The 22,621-nt window shown below is 44.6% G+C and overlaps 1 protein-coding gene across 2 annotated transcripts in view; it reads right to left on the reverse strand.

Moving 5' to 3' along the window:
* CYSLTR2 (cysteinyl leukotriene receptor 2) overlaps positions 1 to 22,621 on the reverse strand; it is a 33,622-nt gene that overhangs the window by 8,439 nt on the left and 2,562 nt on the right. The window contains exons 1-2 of one of the 2 annotated variants that reach the window (XM_012737298.3): positions 4,551 to 4,820; positions 317 to 388 (exon numbers count right to left, since the gene is read on the reverse strand). The gene's annotated coding sequence lies outside the window, so the exon portion shown is untranslated. Of the gene's footprint in view, positions 1 to 316; positions 389 to 4,550; positions 4,821 to 22,621 lie in introns of those variants that run through there. The other variant, XM_012737295.3, reaches the window with a different exon arrangement.

The raw sequence follows: 22,621 nt of genomic DNA on the forward strand, positions 1-22,621 counted from the left end.
TGTTTAAAGTTGGAGATAGCCCATCCTTTATTCCCATAACTTGGATTTTAATAAATGCTATCTTTTAAATTAGATTAATTGATAAAATCTCCAAGGGTTCAAGCCCATTTTAATATCACTGTTTTTCATGTCATATTTCAAAGTCTGTTTTTCTACATATAACCTTCTTCCCTCTCTTTTCAGAAAGAATACAATTAGTCTTTTTCAGTGTTAATTTCATATTCATCTGAAACATGACTTTCTCTCTCTCTCTCTTTTTTTTTTTTTGTCATTCTTCTTCCTCTCTTTTCCCCACCCTTTGGAAATTAATGATTACCTTATCAAATAAATCATTCACTTTCATGTGCACATTCTAGGAATAACTAGTCCAGATAAACCGTCAAAATGTCTGAAAGAAAGAAAGAAAAAGTTATTAAACTGTGTTTCTTTTTGTGGACACTTAAAGTATATTTGCATTATAGACTTTATTATAATTACAAAAAAGAAGAAAAGGCATTATCTTCAAGTTAAAAGAAGACTTAAAGTTTTGGCATGATTTACAGTCTTCAAAAATTAATTTAATATGAAAACTAGTATCAGAACAATATTTTGGTTTGTAAAAGGCTAGAGTTAATTTTTTATTAATTAAACTAAATTTTCTACATTGGTTGTATGAGTTAAACAAGATTCTAGTATTTCCATGACTTTTTAAAATTTAAAATTATACATATGATGTTATATGAATATTAAAAATAATGGATGCCTTTTTAAAGGTTTAATGGTATGCAATTTTTACAATGCTACAAATCATAAGGATTTAATGTGCTAATTAAAATTGCAATTTCCTGATCCTTAAGTAACTTTAAGACCATAGACAAATGATTAGTTAATTAATAGATAATTTTTGGCTGTCTAGACTATTTCTAAATAAGAAACAGATACAAACACTGATCATTAAATTAAAATTTTAACTTTATTTCTTAAAAATGACAATAGATTAACAACATATGCAAATGCCTTTGATATCATTTACTTATACATCAAAATTGTTTAAATCGTATGAAATAAATGCTAGTAGACAGAAAAACATTTAAATAATTTTGATTTTTCTCTCTTCTTTCTTTTGTGCCTAAAGAAAAGGAAGATTGATTACCTTGGTTAAAGATGATAATTAATATAAGTAGCTAATACAGAGAAATACAAGTATTTATGCAGTATAATAAATATGGTTTCCCATTTATTAGGAAAGTTAAAATGTTTATTTAGAGTATAAATTTGATATGATATACACATTATTTTATTTCATAGATTTAATTTTAAAGCTATAGTTAAATATTTTAAATGTATTATCTATTTGTATACTTACAAATCTGTGTATGCCTAAATGCATACTTGTTAAGGCATATTAATAAATTCTTTACTGTAGAAATGTTACATGAATAATGTGCATAAAAGAGTAAAATTAGAATTCAGATCTTTTTAAAATAAAATAATTAAGTTATTTTATGCCCATATTAGTAAAGATTTCTTTTTGTCAATAAAATATTCTGTTAACCTTCAGTGTTTCTGACACTTTTAAATAATTTTTTAAAAGATTCCTTGCTCGGGGCCGGGCGCTGTGGCTCACGCCTGTAATCCTAGCTCTTGGGAGGCCAAGGCGGGCGGATTGCTCAAGGTCAGGAGTTCAAAACCAGCCTGAGCAAGAGTGAGACCCCGTCTCTACTATAAATAGAAAGAAATTAATTGGCCAACTGATATATATATAAAAAAATTAGCTGGGCATGGTGGCGCATGCCTGTAGTCCCAGCTACTCGGGAGGCTGAGGCAGGAGGATCGCTTGAGCCCAGGAGTTTGAGGTTGCTGTGAGCTAGGCTGACGCCACGGCACTCACTCTAGCCTGGACAACAAAGTGAGACTCTGTCTCAAAAAAAAAAAAAAAAAAAAGATTCCTTGCTCGAAAAAAAAGTTAAGTTCTTAATAACTATTGTTAATTGTTGTGTATTTTTACAGTGTTGCCTATAATTATTTCTTGACTCTAGACATTTATGACTTATATCTTGTCTGCTTGAACAATTATTTTTTATTTTCCTTTCTCAAATTCAGGCCCCAAATTAAGAATAATCAAGCTATTAATATGTCTTTTGTGCCTAAATTATCTTTAAGTTTACTACAATGTCCATTGGGTAACACAAGATTTGTTTCTTCATCTATGAATAGAAGGACAATGGAAATAATTACATTTCTAAATATCCTTTGAGTTTTAATTAATTTAAAATGATTACAAGAGTTCTTTCTTTTTTTTACCAAACTTAGTAATAAAAAGCTGATCAATTAAAAAGTTGTTGATTTTTTTCCACATTAAGTTTTAAAATTTTCAAGGATTACATACGTTTTTTGAGTTAAAAGAAGCATGTTCACGTTTAAACACAAAGTACTATAAAAACTGTGTATCAAAAGATTTTTTTCCAGGATTCTAGATTCACAAACAAACATACTTTTCCTTTTTGTCATGAAAAGGCTGAACAAATAGTTCAGGCTCAATTATGTGGGAATCATCAGAGCTTTATTGTTTATTTTAGTCTTTCATTAGATTTAGCAGCCACACCACAATGTCACCATACATCACAGTAACACTGTAAACCCAGCTCCCTGTCTTCCCTCATCTGTCTATAGAAAAAGAAGCCCATGATTGGTTACCTCTTCCCCTTGCATGTGCCTTCTAGAGTGTCCCTTGGATATCCCTAATTTAATTTTGCTTATTGTTGGTTCATCCAAAAAGAGAAAAACTAAAAATTTCCAAGTAGACTATGCTATCACTGATTAGAATTTACCCTTGAAATAAAAGCTTTTCCTAGAAATAATAAGTTCAGATGGCTAAATTCATTGCCCTTACTTAGACCTGCCCACTAACAAAAGATTAAAGAATACTTATATGTTGATATAAAGAATATGATTTTGGATTAGTACATGAATTCAAAATGTTTTAGCAATAAAGAGATTTCTTGACACTACACAAACCCCTATAAAATAGACAGTGAATTAAAGAACCTTGAGATACTTTGCTATTGCCTAAGGAGAGAGCTATAATAAAAGCAGAATCTAGCAAAACTGCTTCATAATATTTCTACAATAGCAGAGATAAACTGGTAATGATATTAAACCAACATTGCTGGGGAAATTTTAAGAATATTGCCTATGTTCCAATACATGCCTTAACTGCATCAATGCAGTCCTAGCAGACTATAAAGGTAGAACATGGACAACCAATGCCTCAATGCCCCTTTGAACATTTTCTGAAAGGTCTATGAATTTGTCCCAGAAATTGTCTATTCACAGAGTGTGATAAGGCTTTTCTTTGCTGGATAGCTATGTCTGTAATGGTAGGGAAAAAAAACCCTGCTTAATTCTATATTACCAATTTGGAAATCCCAACTGGTCTCTCCAATAACAGAGTCACACATTTCACTGTTACAATTATTAAAGAACTGTAAGGTTCTACCTTTGCTTAGAAACTTTACTGTCCACAAACATCAGTAAAAGTAATGAGAACTGAAGGAATTCTAAAACCCTCAAAAGTCCAATGGCCAAAGTGCTCCATCTTGTTTGCAAGTAAGATCCATCTTCCCTAGGACTCACAAATTAACTCCTTCTGAGTTCATAAGAGGCTACCTCATGCATTTGGGAATTACTTCCAGTCCATGATAATATCCCATCACAATCAAATGTAACTACTGTGTGCAAGTTGCATTTCCAAAACATCGACATAAGCAGCCTCGGTGTGGCCTGAAACCTAGATATTTGGTTTTCTGCAAAAGATATCAGAGAGAAACTCTTCTAGAAACTTGAAGGGAAGGACCTTGTTGGGTTCTGTTAACAATGGACACAGCAGAACACTCCAATCTTAATCTTGGAGTCTTCACGTGAACCTTGGATTCATGTTTCTCAACTAAAATAACATACATATATTTATTCCCCAACTACTGGAAGTCCATTCCTTTCGGAGACCTCAGAAATTCACCAGAAGAGTTACAGAAGTGGACAGCTTCTGCCCAAAACAGTGGAACAAACTGGTGACTGACTACAGACACAAACAACTTTCACACAGCAGAACAAATTCAGTTTGCTGATTCTTTAACACTCCTTTTCTCCCCTTAACTCTGCCACCCATCTTGTCTGTTATTCTACTTTGGCCACCTCTACTAATTAATAGGACCTCCCTAGTCTTCATATGGTTATTTTTGACCGGTGTCGGTCTTCTGCCCACTTAAGAAATAAACAAAACTCCCTGCTGTGTTGCTCTCAGACTATAGCTACTGTACGTAATTTAACTGATTGCTGATAACTATTTTTTATTAATAAAAACACTTCAAAAGTTAAATTTTCTTCCATATATCCCTTCTGATATTTGTTTCCCTGGCATAATGAATTCCAAATGTCAGTCTTAAAAAAACTGTACATGGATTGCACATCAACAAAACACTTCTGATGAGGCCCTTACAACCCTACTGGTGAAACCTAACCCTTCAGGAGTGGGAACAAAGATTGAGCATATCCTGGATAAAAGTAGTTACCTCATTTCCTTCAGGGACACTCCAGTCTGCTTTGCAGGACCTGTTTGACTCCACGGAAGGCACCTTCCCACCTCCAGTGACACACGCACACCAAATTTTTCAAAGAAGGTTCATTCCTGTTGTGATCAATGATTCTTAAATTGCCAGTGCCAATACTGTCTGCTCCACGACAACAACGCCTCTCATGCGGACATCAGCCCTACACCCACTTGCCACACACTAACTCATCCTGTGCATTCAGGAAAATTGTTGAGGAATTTCAAATGCTTAAAACTACCACCCCTCCAGTGAATCATGTTTCCCTAAAAGGAAAACAGGGAAACCTCCAAATGAGGCAAGTACAGGCATCTTGAAGCAACTCTCAGAGGGAGAACTGACTTCCTGTGTTGCATGCTGCGTGTGTTAGTCAGGGTTCTGCACAAAGGCAGAACCAATAGGATATTATAGATAGACAGATAGATAGATAGATAGATAAACTGACACACAAATAGACAGATACACAGAGATATATGAGAGGCAATTTATTAGAGGAATTGGCTTATGCAATTATGGAAGCAGAGAAGTCCCACGACAGGCCAACTGCAAGCTGGAGCCCCTGGGATGCTGGCAGTGTGGCTCAGTCCAAGTTCAAAGGTCTTGGAACCAGAAAAGCTGATGGCGTAATTCTCAGTCCGAGGCTGAAGATTCTCAGGCTGAGAATCTGCTGGCGCTGGTATAAATCCTGGAATCCTAAGGCTAGAGAGCTTGGAATTAAGGGCAGGAGGAAGAGAGTGTCCCAGTTTCAGTAGAGAGAGAGCAAATCCTTTTCTCTCCCCTTCTATTTATTTGGGCCCCCAGCCAACAGCCAATGTTGCCCGCTCACATTGAGGGTGGATCTTCCCCACTCAGTTCACGGACTCACACGATAATCTCCTCTGTAAACACCCTCACAGACACTCGCAAAAGCAATGCTTTACCTGTTCTCCAGGTATTCCTCAAGCCAGTCTAGTTGACACCTAAAATGAACTATCACACTATACAAGCAACGTCTACCACAGCTGGGATAATGCAACCAGAAAGGATCATCCAAAATTTGTCTCAGACCCTGGCAAAAGTCATAAATCATACAGCTTCTGCTCTGGAAGCCTAGGTTTAAATTTAAATTCATTGGGCAGAGTTGTCATGGATAATCACGTAGCACCTAATTTCTTCTTAGCTAGTGAAAGAGAAATTTATGCTAGAGTAAACACTGCTTGCTCCACCTGCATAAATACTACAAAACAACCCACGGCTATGGAGGAAAGCTTCCTGATGTCTAGAAAAGAACAGGTAGGTTTGGGGAGACAAGTTTTCATTGCCTGGGTGTGATAAATTGGGTCCCTGTTTTCAGGGGCTGTTATAAGAAAGAACTGCAGAGTCCTGTTTCCTCAAATTACCTAACACAAGCACAAATTCTACAGTTCCTTACTAACATCTTCTTCCTGAGACACCCCACCTTCTAGTGCTGCGCATTTTCCCTGGATACAAGGAGTCCATAAAGCCAACTTTGTTCATCTACAGGCATGTTCCTAATGGCCTTTGACAAGAAGACATTGACCCCAAGAAATCACATAATGATCTGAAGAATAAAAGAGGTCTGGTAAAAGAGGTCTGGTTAGTTACTTTAACCTACCCAAAGAGATGATGGTTTGTAGACGTAGCTCTGATGCAGCAAAGATGCTTTTCAATTTTCCTTCAGAGACCCACGTGAAGATGTAACTCAAAATTATGACTGGCTCATAAATGATGGGGCTTTTTTTTTCCCTTTAATCTTCCCCACGATTAAGGATATCTTCCCACGGTATCTTCCACAAAACATGAATCCCATGAGATGCTCTGTACAAAGGCTCCTGTGGTCAAATCAGCCTGAGAAAGACAGCAAGCTCTAATATCCCTGTCTTGGAGGGTCATAATGCATTTAAGGCTCTATGGCATCCTGCAGGGGGAAAAAGCCAGATTTATACACAATTTCTTGCCCTTCTTTTGACCCTGAAAGCTTTTCTGCATATTAACACAGTCTAACATCTCATAGAAGTAATGTTCTACTCAATCTTACTTGGGGAAATGCTGGCGTGATTATACAATCTGTCTGGAATATGAGTTTGACAGAAGAGAAAGCGAATCTCTACCTAATGGTTCAGACCAGCCAGCAGGGGACTAGGCAGTGTGGGGGCCAAGCCCTTGGAGTTGGGAACTCTAAGCATTTAGTGTCGGGTAAACTAGCATCTCTGAGCACCCCTTACTTCATTTGTAAAATGGAGCTTGTACTGGTTTCTTAGGGCTACTTTAACAAAGTCCCACAAACTAGGCGACTTAAAACAACAGAAATTTATTCTCTCAGAGTTCCGGAATCTAGAATTCTGAAACTGAGTTGTCAGCAGGGCCATGCTTCCTTTGATGGCTCTGGAAAAGAATCCTCCCCTGCCTCTTCTAGCCTCTGGTAGTTACCAGCAATCCTTAGCTTGTAGATGCATCATTTCAATCTCTTGATTCTGTCATCACATGGCATTTTCCCTCTATGTCTTTATATCACCTTTTCTGTGTCTTCTCCTTGTCTTATAAGGAGACCAGTCATAGTGGGCTTAGGGCCTACATTATCCAGTAGGACCTCATCTTAACAATACATCTGCAAAGACCCACCTTGCAAATAAAGTCACATTCACAGGTACCTGAGGTTAGGACTTGGGCATATTGCTTTGGGGGACATAATTGGACTACAACAGAAATAGGTAATATCTATGTAAGGATTACATGAGAAGCAGAAAGAGAACATGTGCTCCGCAGGGTAGTTGGCACTGGGTAAACACTCCCTAGGGGCTCCATCTTCATGAATGAATGTAGGAATGACTCAACTTCAACATCTGCCATCCCACTGGCCACCAGGGATGAGTCGATGGCATAAACTCTTACACTCATGAGGTGTAAAAAGTAGACTCCTCTTGGTGCTTGCTAGAAAGGCACACTCTACGGAAACCCTGGTTACTCTCAGATTGTTCTGACATGTTTCTAATGAAAAACTCTCAAGACTACCCCACCCCTTTGCTCTGAACCCATTCATCCCTTCCAGGGAGCCCTCTGACAACCCATCTGCTCAGTGAAGTCTCTCTAGAAAAATGGACCATGGATTGTGAACTGGAAGAATGCGATGAAGTGAAAGTAGAATCCTTCATTGTAATTCCCACTATAAATTATAAATCAGAATTTTAGGTTAACAATTAGTCCCCTGTGAGTTTTGTGAGCATAAGTTGATTTCTTCACAACTGATAGGATGAAATTTCTCATCTGCAGAGCTAAGGGTTCAATTCTATGTCTGAGATGACCCTGCAGCTTTGGTTCTGATTACATAGATAATGGCTCTGTCCTTTTGACCTATCTCAACAGCAGGTCTGAGGTTCCCAGCTTAGATTTTAAGGAGGATGGTGAGGCTATCTGTTGCAACTAGGACCACGTACTCTAGAGCTCGAGAGACAGGCCACAGCTGCAGATACAGTGCAGGAAACAGTCACATAGAAGCTGGATGTCTGTGAGCCGGGCTTAGGATTGGGAATACAGCAAAATGAGAAGCTTGGAGATAGTGTCTCCTCTCACTCTTCTAGTGAACTAAAATTTCTATCCATTGGCAGGGCCAGGACAGAAGGACTAAGTGCAAACACAGAGGTACTCAGACAAAAGGCAAGAGGGGGCACAGGTGGCCTGCACAAGCCAAGTCAATCAAACAAATGTGGAGTTGGATTAATGTCACAAGTATGTGTCAGCTCTGGATGGGCAGGACACTAGAACTGGAGTTAATACACAGAGCTAAAGGGACTATGAGACAAGGCAGGGGGATGGAGACTGGTATGGCACCAGCCAGAGGTATTTTCATGGAAATGTTCCATTACAAGCGGCCTTTTATTGGAAAGGACAGAGTCCTAGCCATCCACACGGCCATGTAGAACCACTTCAGTCTTAAAGAACCTGACGTTGGGGCCAAGATTCTGTTAGAATCTTAGGGAAAGCTTGTATCTAGGAGACCAGAGAAGGGCCTGAAAAAGTAGAAATAGACTTGAAAGCAATCAAGTCCTTAAACTATTTGACTATGAAGGCTACCACTTGTTCCATCTCAGGACCAACAGGAAACTGTGAATTGCAGTGAGAAGGGCAGCCTGGGGAGGCTGGGACCCAGCCCTGAACTGATCCCTTGCTGGGGTGTGGCCTTCAGGGACACTGTCAGCTACAGATGCTGGAGGAAAGTCCCTTATCACAGGCAGGAGGCAGAATCCAGCAGGCATGACCACAAACAAGAGGTCATCAAAAAAGATGGTGGTCTACCAAGGATTCAAGGGGAGCAGGCAGACCAACAACAGTCTCCAGCAACAAAGACTCCTTGAGCAACTGGGGAGGAAGGCAGAATTCAGTGGGGAAGTCAGTCTGCATGCAGCAAGGCCCTTACTGCCAGGCCACGGTGCAAGGAGAGGACTTTGGACCTGGGAGGGGGCCTGGCCAGTGCAGGCAGGCCCTGAGTCCCAGACAGCCTGGGAGCTAGACAAAGCCTTAGGCACCGAGACGCAGACTGTGGATGCCAAGACTGGGGTCTATTTCCCCTAATGAGCTGGAAACTGAATCTCAGGAACAAGGGAGAGGCCCAATTTTAGAATCAGAGCACAAATGCAAGATCAGATCAACACCAAGGTAATGCTGAGTCCCACAGTTGCTTCAGTTCCTTTGCCTGAAGCTTGGGTGGGTTCAAGGCCCCACAGGAGGCTGGCTGGGGGCAGGCACAGTGGAAGTGGTCGATGGTTGTCAAGCAGCCCAGATGTAGGGAGAAGATAACTGCAGAAGCGGGGGGCTTTGATACCAAAAACATCTTATTTTTGGAAAGCGAAAGAAAGAAAATACACAAACACCCTTCCTAGAAACCTCGTGTAGCTAAAAGCCCCCAGCAAAATGCAGGACCAGCCCGGATTTAAAATTCCATTAAGTTCAACGTTTTCTCCTGAGAAACCTTTAAAATATTTTGGTTGTTCTTTCCTGCCCATATAAATCATTCAACCACACCATGCTGCAACCCCTTTCAGTAGACTGTAAAAAGGGGGTGGGGAGAGGAAGGAGGAGACAGAAAAAAAAGGAAAGGAAAGAAAAAAAATCGCCTGCTAGATGACTGTAAAATTCAGCCAAACCAATTAAGTACGTGACAGGAAGCTGAGAAATGTATAAAGAGAGAAATTCAAGGGAAACTGGGAAATAATTTGACAGTGTAATTTTCACGGCCTTAATGGGAGAGGAGTGAGCGTGTGCAGAGCTTACTGCACTGGAAGGGGCTCCGAACAAAGAAAGGAATTAAGACTTCGACTCCTGCAGCTTTACTGGTAATTAAACAACAAAGAAGGAACAGGGAGCAGCGGCAGCAGCAGATGGAGATTCCATATTTGAGTCAGGAAATAAACCAAACACATGTGTGACCAGTTAAAATCTGACGAGGATGAATGGCTTCTGTTGATACTTAGAATGTTTGCACCATCATAGCAAAGATGCAATTGTTCAAAACCTCACAGAAGTTATTTTTATTCATACTTAGAAAAAAATATCTTTGATACATTCTCATGGGATCATTAGACATTGGCACTGAGCCCTCCCCTCACTCCCTGCACGCCGCCATCAACACCCACCACGGGCTCAGGCGTGTGCCACCTTCAGGTCTTGGGTGCAGACCTGTGTCCTGCTCACAGGACCCGAAGGCTGAGGCACTGGGACACATTGACTCAGACACACTGGGGACAGCAGCAAGCAACATGCAGGTAGACAGCCAGTTGCCCTGACGCTGTAGTAAATTACTAAAGAGCAAATAATCTTTCAAAGATAGAGGCTGGTGCAGTTTGCATCATCATCACAAAGAACTAATGATGAGATTTGGGGCAGAGCAGCCCTAGGGCAGAGGGCAGCAGCACCTAACCTGGCCAAAGGGGAGAACTGATAGACCTGCCACACGGGCACCTTCTCTGCTTGTGACTAGGTGGCATTTGGAGCCACTTGTTTGGCCACCATCCCTAGGACCTGTCACTTCCACACTGAAAACCCTTCCGGTAAATTGCCATCGGGGCCCTTGGTCGTCTGATTACATCTGCCATCCCCATTGCTCTTCACTTCAAGCCACCCTGTCTTGGCCGAACCCACCCAAGGGTGCTGGGGAAGTGCATTTCTCCTGGCAGCCCACCCGTCTCAAGCTGCAGCCGCCCCTTCATCCAACAAGGGGCAACAGGGAATCGGCTGCGTTACTCTGAGCCAGGCGCTCTGCGAGCTCCTCATGTGTCAATCCTCAGATAGCCCGCCGTGCTCTCGCCAACAGCTCCAGGTGCTGGGATCCGATCATTTTATAGATGAGAAGACCAAAGTGCAGAGACATGGAATAGCTTGCGAGCCCAAGTTCGCTCGTTAGTGGGGGATGGGGCTTGAGCCAGCTGTCAGCTCTCAATCACAACAGCGCCAGTTTCCTCGGACACCGAAGAAAACACAACCCATGATGTAAAGGAGCCTCCAGGGTGGTGGCCGAGCCAGACAAGTGACCAGGACAGAGCTCTGTCAGAGGGAGACGTAAACAGTGCAGGGGAACTCGTGGGAGGGGCCGCAGCCAGCCTGGATTAATGGGGTGCTTTTTAAGGTTCTAAGGAGAGAAGTTGACTGAGGAGAGTCAGGGATCCCAGACAGGGGAACAGGATGCATGAAGGCCCCGGGCTGGGGGCACATGGCACGTTTGGGGAAGTGAGGGTAACCCAGGACAGTCTTCCGGGTGAAGCGTGCGGAGGAGGACGGGCTGGCAGAGCGTGGTGTGAGAGGCCTTCTGTGCACACTAAGGGGCCGGGGTTCCATCCTGTGGGCAGTGGGAGCCCCCACAAGGAGAGGAGCAGACTTGCTGATCCTGGCGCAGGTGGAGGACACTTTGGGGGCAGCAAATCTGAGTGCAGACAGCGGGATGGGAATGCTCTCATGATAATCCGGGTCAGAGTGGGGGGACAGGACCGGGTGGGACGGAGAGATATAAAAGGGTGAGACCAACCGAACTGTGGGAGCCTGGGCGTGGGAGGTCAGGGAACAGGGCCGTCATGCACTCTCTCAGGATTTGGGGAGGGGAGTGGTGCCTTTCATTAATAAAAGAGGCACAGGAGGAAGCTGTGGTTTTGGGGAAGAAATGAGGAGAAGCATTGGGGCTCTTTTGAATGTGAGGCATTTATGAAACAGGGAGAGGGAACTGCCCCGTTGCCATAGGGAGCTGGGCGGGGGAGCTGGGTGAGCCTGAGCCTGCGGGGCCATCAGCGCCGGGTGTTCTGATGGTTTCAGGACCAGAGGAGGGGAGATTTCCCGAAGGGGTGAGGGACAGAGCAAGGGACAGAGTCAGGATGGAGCCACAGGGAGCATCAACAATCAGGGGACAGGCAGAGAGAGCAGGAGGCAGGAAAGACAGCTGAGAAAGCGCAATGCCAAGGAGGCCAAGAGGGAGCTGATGGGGACAAAAGGTACCAGGGCATTGGGCAACAAGAAGGTTGTCAGTGGAAGGCCCAGGGCAGGAAGCTGAGACAGGAGCAGCTGAGCAAGTGACTACAGCAGAGGGACAGGGCGCTCCTGAGCTCTGCGACCACTGCCAAGGGTTTGCTGCTGGAGGGAGGTTTTGAGTCAGGGAAGGAAGATCTGTGCCTTCTCCCTGGGTCACCTTGATGCCAGTTCTCAGCCTGTCTCCCTCAGGTGACTTCAGTCTCTTCCCTGCTCCTCTCTCCTCTCCCTTCAAACATCACACACCAGCGCCGCGGTGTCGCCAGAAGGACGCTCACTGGAAATCAGGAGTGCTGCTGGACTCCCACCTCCACCCCCCACCCCATTCCCCATCCCCCACCCCATTCCCCATCCCCCACCCCATCCCGCACCCTCATCCCCCACCCGACACTCCCCACCCCCATCCCCCATCCCCTACTCCCATCCCCCACCCCCACCCCCACTTTCTAGCTGTGTAAGCTCTGCTCACTTAGCTTCCTTATCTCCACCACGGGAGCTGGGCCCTTAGGATTGTTTTGAGATTCAAATGAAAGCACATGTTGGTTCTGCATAGCAGGTGGTCGACCAAGTGTTACTGTCCTTCTCTCCTCAGCCAACTCTGTGACCTACTGAAACTCTGCCCCATTTCTCCTTGCTGGTTTTTTTTTTTTTTTTTTGGTTTTTTTTACACCTAACACCCCAGATCAGTGGGCTCCCTGCTGCCATTTCTCCCCCTCCCCCTCCTCTTCCTAATCTGCAGCAATCTGGCTGCCCTCTCCCACCCCGTCACCCAAGATGAGACCCTCCTCTACTCCTACAGACCTAAGATAAGGTCGTCTGTTCTGGGCCTCAGCCTGGTTGGTCCACTGGTCTCTTCTCAAACTTCCTCCTTGGTCACTCTGTAGAATCCGATCCTCACGCCTTTGAAACCTCCACTCCTCTGCTTTCTTGGCCCTGGGGCCTCCTGGCTTTTTGTTTGCTGACTGCTCAGCCCTTCTGAATCCAGCGTGATTTTATCTTCATCCTACCGTGACCCTGTCCCCTGGACCCCCGCCTCTGCCCGCACACCTCTCCCCATCTTCCCTCACCTCAGCCCCTAAAGACTCTGCCCCTGCCTCTCCGCCTCTGCCTCCAGATATGCCTTTTGATGTCTCATATTTTCATCTTACAATATGCAGAGAACTTTATTCTCCGTTATCTCATTTACTCTACTTGGCTATCTTTTGAGATAGGCTAAATTGGCATTATTAATCTCAATTTTACAAATAAAGAAAAAAAAACTGAGACTAGGAGAACTGAAGTGGCTTTTCCTGAATTCCAACCTGATCTATAGTCATACACTTTTAGTTGCCCACAAGGTGGTCTTACCTGGAGATTCTGCCTCTACCTCAAAGCCTACCTGAATGTATCCAACTCCTCAAACTGATCCCACTCAGCTGTTGACCGCTATCGGGATGTTTTCTCTAATTCTTCTTTCTTTACCTCACATCCAATCAAATGGCAGAGTTACTGCCATCATTTTTATGTGATATTTCTTGTATTTTGTCCTTACTCTGTATGTACGATGTCACCATCCTAACCTTGGACTTTGTTAGCAGATGCCTAGAAACCATAAGCCTCTTCTCTTTCTAGAGATTTAACCGATTAAATCTGTATACTATTGCTACATTTAACCAGTAAAAATGCCATTTCCATTTCACCATCACCCTACAAATGCAAATTCCTCAAGCACAAAGGTAAGACTTTCTATAACTTGGCCCCAACCGGTCCTGTGTTCCCATATGAGAGTCAGCACCAACTAGTGGAGTCTTACAACAAAGTGACAGGTGGTAGAAGGTCACAGAGGTGTGGGTCCTGGTCTGCCACTTTCTAACTGGGTGGCCTTGGGTAGTCACTTAGCCTCTGTGGGGAGGCTTATCTGTAAAATGGGGATAATAATGCACTGGGCGTTTGAAAAGGGTTCCAAGAGGAGCAAACGTAGCAATGCATGAAAGGCACCTGCAAAGCTGTGACGCTGGAATTGTTATTATTTTACTGCTCTTCAAGACCAGGCACCCCAGGCCTGGATTTGCACGTCTTTGTGCACGTTCCTGTGCCTTTCTCACCACCCTCTCTGGTCTCTGACCTGCCTCTCTTCCCCAGCTCCCCTCTTCCCCAACCCGCACAGTGCCTCACTCTTCCCAAGACATACCCTCTTCTTCTCCAACATCTGCATCGCCTCTGCACATCACCTCTGCCACTTCCCACAGGCCTCTCTTTTTTGTCATTCTTCCGACACTTGTGGATAAACTGCTGCAGCCTAAGATGAGGTCTTCACGTGCTTTGGCAGATATGTTAAAAACACATTAGGCAGACACATCACGCTGGCCTCTCAGATTATCAGATCTGCCGGAGGAAGGACAGTCTTCTACTGATTCTGCATATCCTGTTCCGCCAAGTGCATATTTGAGAGAACTCGATAAACTCTTCATCACTATACAGTGGAGCATTGCCGTAAAGCATTCTCAAAGCTAGACATGGAACTGCAGGATTTGATGGTCCAGCTAAATTTGCGGCCTCACCAGACTTCTCCTTCTCACTTTTGTCTAACCGCCCTGTTGTGGTGGTTTTGCATCTCCACAGAACTAAGCTTCCACTTTAATACCCAGCTCTGCAATTTGCAACTCTCCCCGCAAAGGTGTTCTTCATTTTAACTAAATACTTTAGAGCTGCGGGCCCCAAACCCCAGGCTGAGGACCAGTACCAGTCCATGGCTTGGTAGGAACTGGCCGCACAGCAGGAGGCGAGTGGTGGGCAAGTGAGCGAAGCTTCGTCTGTATTTACAGGCGCTCCCCATCACACTCATCACCGCCTGAGCTCCGCCTCCTGTCGGATCAGCAGCAGCATTCGACCCTCATAGGAGCTCAAGCACTACTGCAAACTGCACATGTGAGGGATCCAGGTTGCGTGCTCCTTGTGGGAATCTAATGCCTGATGGTCCAAGGTGGAGCTGAGGCGGTGATGCTAGCGCCGGGGAGCGGCTGCAAATACAGATGATCATTAGTAGAGAGGTCTGACTGCACAGAGACCACAATAGATCAATTGCTTGCAGATTTATATCAAAACCCTGACAGTGAGGATGTACTACATAATAATAATAATAATAATAATAATAATAATAGAAATAAAGTGCAGAGTAAATGTAATGTGTTTGAATCATTCCAAAACCATCCCCACCTCACCCCTGACCCCAATCCATGAAAAATTTGTCTTCTATGAAACTAGTCCCTGTTGCCAAAAAAGATTGGGGACTACTGCTTTTGAACATAACTTGGATTTTAGCTCCCAGAACTACCTCATACCGTGGTGTGGCCAACAGGACATTCTTTTTGTAGCTCACAGAACTGTTCACAGGACAGAGTAGGTGTAAGGTAATAAGGCCAAATCTGCCATTAAGTAGCTGTGAGACCTTGAGGAAGTGACTTATCTGAGCCTCAGTTTCCCCACCTATAAATGGCATAATGAATGTGAGGGATCTCACAGGGTGAGCACTCAATGCTGTAACTATTATTATCAAACCTCAAATGTGGGACTTAGAAAAAGCAGTAAGGAGGCAAAATTTTCTCAGGGCATTAATAAAAACACAAAACCAAGGGCTCAGAGATGATTTAATGGTTTAAAAAAAGTGGTGAGGAGCATGACAGGGGCTGTTCTCGGCTGCAGGAAAGCAGCAGTAGGCAGCAGAGAAGAACACAAACTCAGGATTTAAAGCCTGATTGATTCACGTACTGACTATATCTACGACCTTGGGCAGGTGACTTTATCTCCCTGTGTCTTAGTTCCTGATCAGTGACGTGGGGATAGTGCTAATAATAGTCCTTATTTCACAGGGTCTCTGTAAGGATGAAGCGAGATGATGTATGAAGGGCACCCAGCCAGCGCATGGACCAGAGAAAGTGCCACGTAAGTGCCGGCTGCTGTCATTGCACAGGGCTCACAGAATTAGCTCCCCAAAGTTGTGCAGAGAGTGTCCTACAACACATCTGTCCCTCAGTACCCCAGAGGCTCCAAGGTGTTGAACTAATATAGCCCTGAAAACAGTAGAGTCTCTTGAGTGTCTATTCTTGAACTCCAAGCTGCGAGTTGTGAGCTCGGTTGTGACAGGCCTCGAACATCACATCACGCTGGAAGTGCAAAGCTTCCTAGGCCTTCCTGGCTTCCCAAGAATGGGTCTTGTGCTTTCAGAAATTTTTTTCAAAGGGATAAAGTGAATTAAATTCTTGGCAATCAAAGCAGAAGTACAGATAAAAAGAACTGAGACTGCAATGTCTCTCGAATGAGGAACTGAGCTTGTCTCTACGCGTCTTCTGGAGTAAGCAGGGTGGAGGGTGTAAGCTTCACAGGGCTGTTTCCATGTGCACTGATTCTTTCTACACCCTGCCACCCCCAAAGTGCCTTAGAGAGCCCGAAAGTGCAAGCGGCTTCATGGGCCACCAGGCTAACGACCCTTTGCTTTCTGAATGCCACTCACTTCCACCCACCACCTGTGAAGTCAGCAGCTTGGCCCATGGGTGAAATGTTTGCTGGCAAACCTGCTCTGAAGCAGTACCCACGAATAGCATTTACGGCTCTGGAAGTCCCTGTAGAGGGACTTCTCCACCTCACTTTCTCTGTACTGCAGAGATTCTCTTCAACAGCTCTGGGACGGGGAGGGACTTCTCAGCTTGAGTCCAGGGACCTGACAATTCTCCCTGCAGGGAGACTGAAGCTTCCTGTCTATGGCCTGTGCAGTTTCATTGTCTCATTTTTGCCCGCCTCATAGGAGTTCCTTTAGTTAAGATGTCACATTTGAAAGTCTCAAGGCTTGTGAGGTCTCCTCCTCTTGGATCCCAACCAAACACAGCCTGACTCGCCCTCAGAGGGCAGAAAATTCCGTGTGTTGTCCACAGGATTCAAAGATTCCTGGGGTAGCTTGAGGCCCCTGCGGAGCAGTCTTTGAAACTGTTCTGTTTCCCATCAGGGGGAAATCTGAGCAAACCCTCGTGGGAAGGGTGGGGTGGCTTTAACATGCAGTTGCTCAGCAGGTGTGGGACCCTGCAGGGAACGGAAGGCACTGAGCAGTTTCTGCCTTGTAACTGCCTAACCTAACTGGCTGCTTTTATAAGCATAATTTCCAGCCTCTCTTCCCCACCTCTCTTCAGATTCCTCCGGAACCCACCAAGACTGGGGAGGGAGATGTCAGGGATTTTGGGGGGTGTTGGGGGACGTTGGGGGTGTTGGCTATCAGTCAGTCTCCCAGATCTGCCTCATGACTGAACCCCAGCATGTTCAGAGAAATTTCAGAAGCCCCCCCAAATAATTTCTGAATTTTACTATCTCGGTTTTCCATTTTAGTTCCAAAGTCCAGACATGCTATATTGTAGGATATTAAGTTTTCTAATTGGAACATTTTTTTGAAATCATAGTAGTTGGGTTGCCAACTTTTCAGTGATTTCTCCCAGCTACCGATCCACACCCTTCAGCTTGTGTCTGCCTCCTTCTCTTTCTAGAACTTTCTCCGGCTCCTGAGAACCCACGGGGAGCCACAGACCCTTCCTTTCCTGGACTCTGCCTAAGGCCACTGGGCCTTGTTGAAACATTGACCGTTAGACCCAGCGGGGCTGGACATGCAGTGCACACGGGCTGTGGCTTCCTCCACTGAAAGGAGAACTCTGCCCAGACCACGGAACATGTGGTAACGTGACCTCCTCCACCACACATGTACATGGACAGATGGCAAAGAGACACCCCAAGAAGATATGTATTGCCAGAGCCACCGTTAGGGCAAAGACCTGCTTGGGTGAAAAATGACAGCTGGGAAAGTGTCTGTGTGGCCAAAACGTCAGATCCTGTAGGCATCAGCACTGGACCACTGGTTTTGCAACCGATGCCTTTTTTTCTATCTTTTGCTGACAAGCTTTTCCCCTCTGTTGACTTGACTGATCAGTTTGTACATTCTCCACTGAAGTTCCTTTCTGGAGAATTTCCCCGTCCCAAAAGATGCCTATGGATATGGACACATTTTCAGATAACAACCCCCTTACACCTGGAGTCCTTTCACAATTTCATTCTTTCTTGTGTTATTTGGAGGAGACAAATGCTCCCAGAGAACAACTGATCCCCAGGGCTGTAGCAGGGGTTGGGACCTCGCAGAAGGTTGGTATCTGAGCATGCGAGGGGATACCTCTGCCTCCAAGAACAAGATACAAGGTATTATGTCGGACTTCCTTCTTCCTACCTCTGTCTTTGCTAAATCTCCTTTTGTTTCTTTCTCTAATAATCTTTCTCTAATAAAGGCTAGCTTCTCTTCTACATTAGTCCAAAACACTAGCATTCAGCCACCACAATAAACAAATAAACAGAAATTCAACACAAAGAAAGCTTGTACAGGGAGCTCTGAGCTCTTTGGAGATATGACTTCATTTTTGTTTAAAAGTATTACCATTATTATTATTATTTTAGAGATGGGGTCTTGCTATATTGCCCAGGCTGGCCATCAACTCCTGGGCTCAAGTGATCTTCTTGCCTCAGTCTCCTGAGTAGCTTGAACTACAGGCACATGCCACCACGCCCAGCTTGAAAGTATTGTTAGTATTATTTTATTTTATTTTTTAGAGATAGGGTGTTGCTCTGTTGCCCAGGCTGGGTGCAGTGGCATGATCATAGCTCACTGCAGCCTCAGCCTCCCTAGTGAAAGCATTATTTTGATGACATTTTGTCTTCTCTCTGGCTCTCAAAACTTTCCTGAGCTCTCCTTGGTTAATGTAACATATGAGTCTATGATGCTGATTATGGATTTAATTTTATTTAAAAACTCAGAATTTTTTTCCACTTCATCAGTGTCTTCAGGAAGACTGGAGGTGTCTGCTATCAACCCCAATGTCTGACCCAAGTAAGGCCACAGAACTGTTCTGCATCTGAGTCCCTGATTTCCAAGTCTTCTGATTCCCAAGACAGAAGATCAGCACGTGTTACCTCAGAGACATCTCCCTGCTCATTCCACTACACTCCCACTCCCTGGTCAGTGTCAGGATCCTCCCTGTCCAGAATCAAGGTGACTCAATGACACTACTCAGGGGCTCCACAGAACCCACTTATTCAAAGTAAAACTCCCTCTCTTTCTCTTCTCTCTACCTAGGCGTTCATAGTCCACTATTAAAATTCACTTCTCAGAGCAAAGGAATTATTTACAAAGGTGATTGTTACCCATCCCCTGTGTTTCCTGAAATGATACAGAGGCACTGTGATATCATGGAAAACCTTTGCAACAAATCCCAGCTGGATCCGAATCCTAGCTCCACCCTGGCTAATTGTGTGGTTGTCAGCAAGTAATCAACCACCTGGAGTTATGGAGAGGACCAAAGGAGGCGACAGCCCAGAACACAGCTGCACTATGTGCGCATGGCACACACTCCACGCACTATCACTCCTGCTGCCACCCCGCAGCACGGGGGCAGTGGGCATCGTAGACCTGAAACAGAGAGGGCCGGGAGCAAAAGCAAGCATGGGCTGCCCTGCTGCCCCACATCGCCCCGCAGCCCGCGTCTCCTCTGCGACAGACCTGGCCTCCTTACCCAGCAGTCTCCACCAGCTCCCTCCTTCCACCTCAGGTGTCAGCTCAAGGCTGTGCGGGCACAGGCTGTCACCTGTCACCCCGACCATGGGCACAGCCTCCGGATGGCTCCCTGCCTCCACTCTGGCTGTTCTCAGTCCATTCTTCCCACAGGGGCCAGGGTGATCTTTCCAAAATGCAGATCCAGCCGTGTCCCTCTTCTGCTTACAACCCATCATCAACTCGGGACAAAGCTCACCTCCAGGCTCTTCACAGTATGGACCTTGTTATCCAGCACCTTCTCGCCCCACCATTTCCTCTGTGAGGAAACACTCGGCCTCATGGAACTTGTTTCCATGTCTTCAACACACCAGGCTCTCTCTTGCCCATTTATTCTGGGCTCCAGCTCACCACCTGGCTATTATTTACCCAACCTCAGGTTTCTTTCTAAACATCACTTCTTCCAGAAAAAGCCTTCCCTGGCCTCTCCAGGTCTTGGCTGGCTGCAGCCCCACGGGCTTCCTGTCCCAGCATTTACCAGCCCCCCACCTGCAGCAGCCCCTTCTGTGCACCCCCACCCACCAGACTGCTCTCCCACTGAGGGCAAGAGCGGGTCTCACTTGTCTACTGCTGTACCCCAGGCCCCAGCACAGCATGTGGTGCATAAACATGCTCAGATAAATGGTCAGTGCATGAGCTAATGAAGCTATTCTCCAACCCCCTGGCTTTAGCTCTGACAAGGAATATCTTCTGGGGCTCAGGGAGGAAGAATCCCAATGGTCTATTTGCAGTGGAATGATGTTTATGTGTTTTCCTTGCAAACTTTTTTGTCTCTCAAATTCAAATCTAACGTCCAGGAATAGGGATATAAAGTCAATGGCATGAGAGCAGAAGACAGCCACAAAAGGTACCCAGGAAGTGACACTCTATATCTCAGACAGTTGCAAATTGTCTCTGGGGCTCTGTGCCAACAAGTTCCCAGCAGGGATTTGTGCCTGTTACACTAACAAAAGGAGCCACCTTCAAATTGCTCAAGGAATTTACAAGAGAACAGAGTCATGGTTAAGGTAAGACTCAAAATAAAAAGAAATCAACTGACTTTAAAGAATCGGTAATGCCTTCAAATACTGGTTAGGGAATTGTTTTTCTGTCCTAGTGGTGCAATGAATGGGGTAAAATACACTCTCCAGCCTCATGAGAGGATATTTGTATGGGAAATACTCTTTTTCCATGATTAAAAAAAATCTTATTTTTATAATGTACAATAGAGGTAATAATGGTGGATTTAATTTTTTAAAATTCTCCTAGATTAATTAATCTTTAAACTTCCAGAGTAAACTGGCCACCTCCCCTCCCCTCCTCTCTCCTGCTACCCTCCCTCCTACTCTACCCTTCTCTCTTCCTTCTTGTTCTTCCTCAAGTCTGCTTGTCCCAATTCTTTGAAACCTTTCCCTTGAAGACTTCACACTAAAGACGCACAAAGCTCTGTGTCTGCACCTGGTCTTCCTAAGGACTCTTCCAATGGTGAACTAAAATAAAATTTTAAGCCCCCATAGGCAGCTGAGTGGACCTGCTCTTGGCCAAGGGGACCCCAGATATACCCTAAGGCTGAGCTGCAGGTACTGAGACGGGAGGTCAGACACACCCCAGATGCTCCTCATCAAGCCCCCCTCCCTTGTTGGAGATTATCCTTTGTAACTCATCAACAGGCATAAGGCTGTGCAAGACAAAGCCTAAAACACACCTGCAGGTCATCCATTTACATAATAGATCACGTGAGTCTGAGTATATGTCTGGTGATTTGTCTCTGATTAACACAGACTTACTTAACTTAAAGCATCGCAAGCCTGTAGACAACACTTCATTTCTTTAGCCAATAACAAAGCAAAGAATCTTTAAACCCACCTATAACCTGTAATTCCCTGCTTCTCGAGGTCTTGCTCTTTGGGGACAAACCAATGTACATCTTCCATATATCGATTTATGACTTTATGTGTAATCCCTGTCTCCCTGAAATGTATAACACCAAACTGTAGCCCAACCATGCAGAGATCACTTGCTGAAGGCTTCTTGGGTGTGGCTCTCCAGGCCATGGTAGCTCAGAACAACATCTTTAAATTATGTTACAGTGTTTAGGTTCTTTTCCCTTGACATAATTTTGAGATTCTTTGGCTCTAGCTCCCTGCTCAGATTCACATCATGGGCTCCTCAAGTAATATCCAGACTTCTTTGTCAAAGGAGTCTGACTATACACCAAGTCATCACTCCAGTCAGAGAGGCTTTCCTTTAATAACTGTCAAAGATTACATTTTTTCCGGGGGTCAATTAACATAAAGAAGTTACTAAAGTTCAACAGAGATAAACATAAGCTGTAACTAAAGTCGTTGATGAATTAATTTATTTACATATTCCCACCTATTCTAAATGGAGTCCATGTACCAGGTTTTCTGCAAGGACTTCATCCTCAGAGACTCTTGGTCCAATAGGAGGGACGAGACCTGCACATAAGTAACTCCAACACAAAGAAGGTAGCAGTTGGTGCCTGAGAAATAAATGAATGCAGTGCTAGGGATTTCTGACATGGACTTGAAAAGGCTCTCTAGCCAAGCTGCGCAACTGTGGCAAAGTGTTTGCCTTCCTTTGCAGTATCCAGCTGGGCTGCCTCATTAACCAGAGTTCCCTAGGTAACTGCACAATCCCTTTTGAGGCTTTTGTCTTAAAGCCTTAGCCTTGGGCGACCAGCATGATGTCTGGTGCACAGGCCAAACTAGAAAAGCAAGAGTCCTTGAGTTTGGAACACACAGGAGACACTAACAATGCCCAAGGTGGTCCTTATGTGCTCATACGCATAGTACATTACAAAAAGGTACCATCTTTCCTCCAAAACAGAGGTTGCTTAGTGCTGAGGTTTCCTCTTATGCCCCCAGGTGGATGGGAAGGCAGGATGATGAAATGAATAAAAGCATGTGCTTTTGAGTTA

Source organism: Microcebus murinus, chromosome 13 (genome assembly GCF_040939455.1).
Source record: "Microcebus murinus isolate Inina chromosome 13, M.murinus_Inina_mat1.0, whole genome shotgun sequence".
Taxonomy (NCBI): Eukaryota; Metazoa; Chordata; class Mammalia; order Primates; family Cheirogaleidae; genus Microcebus; species Microcebus murinus.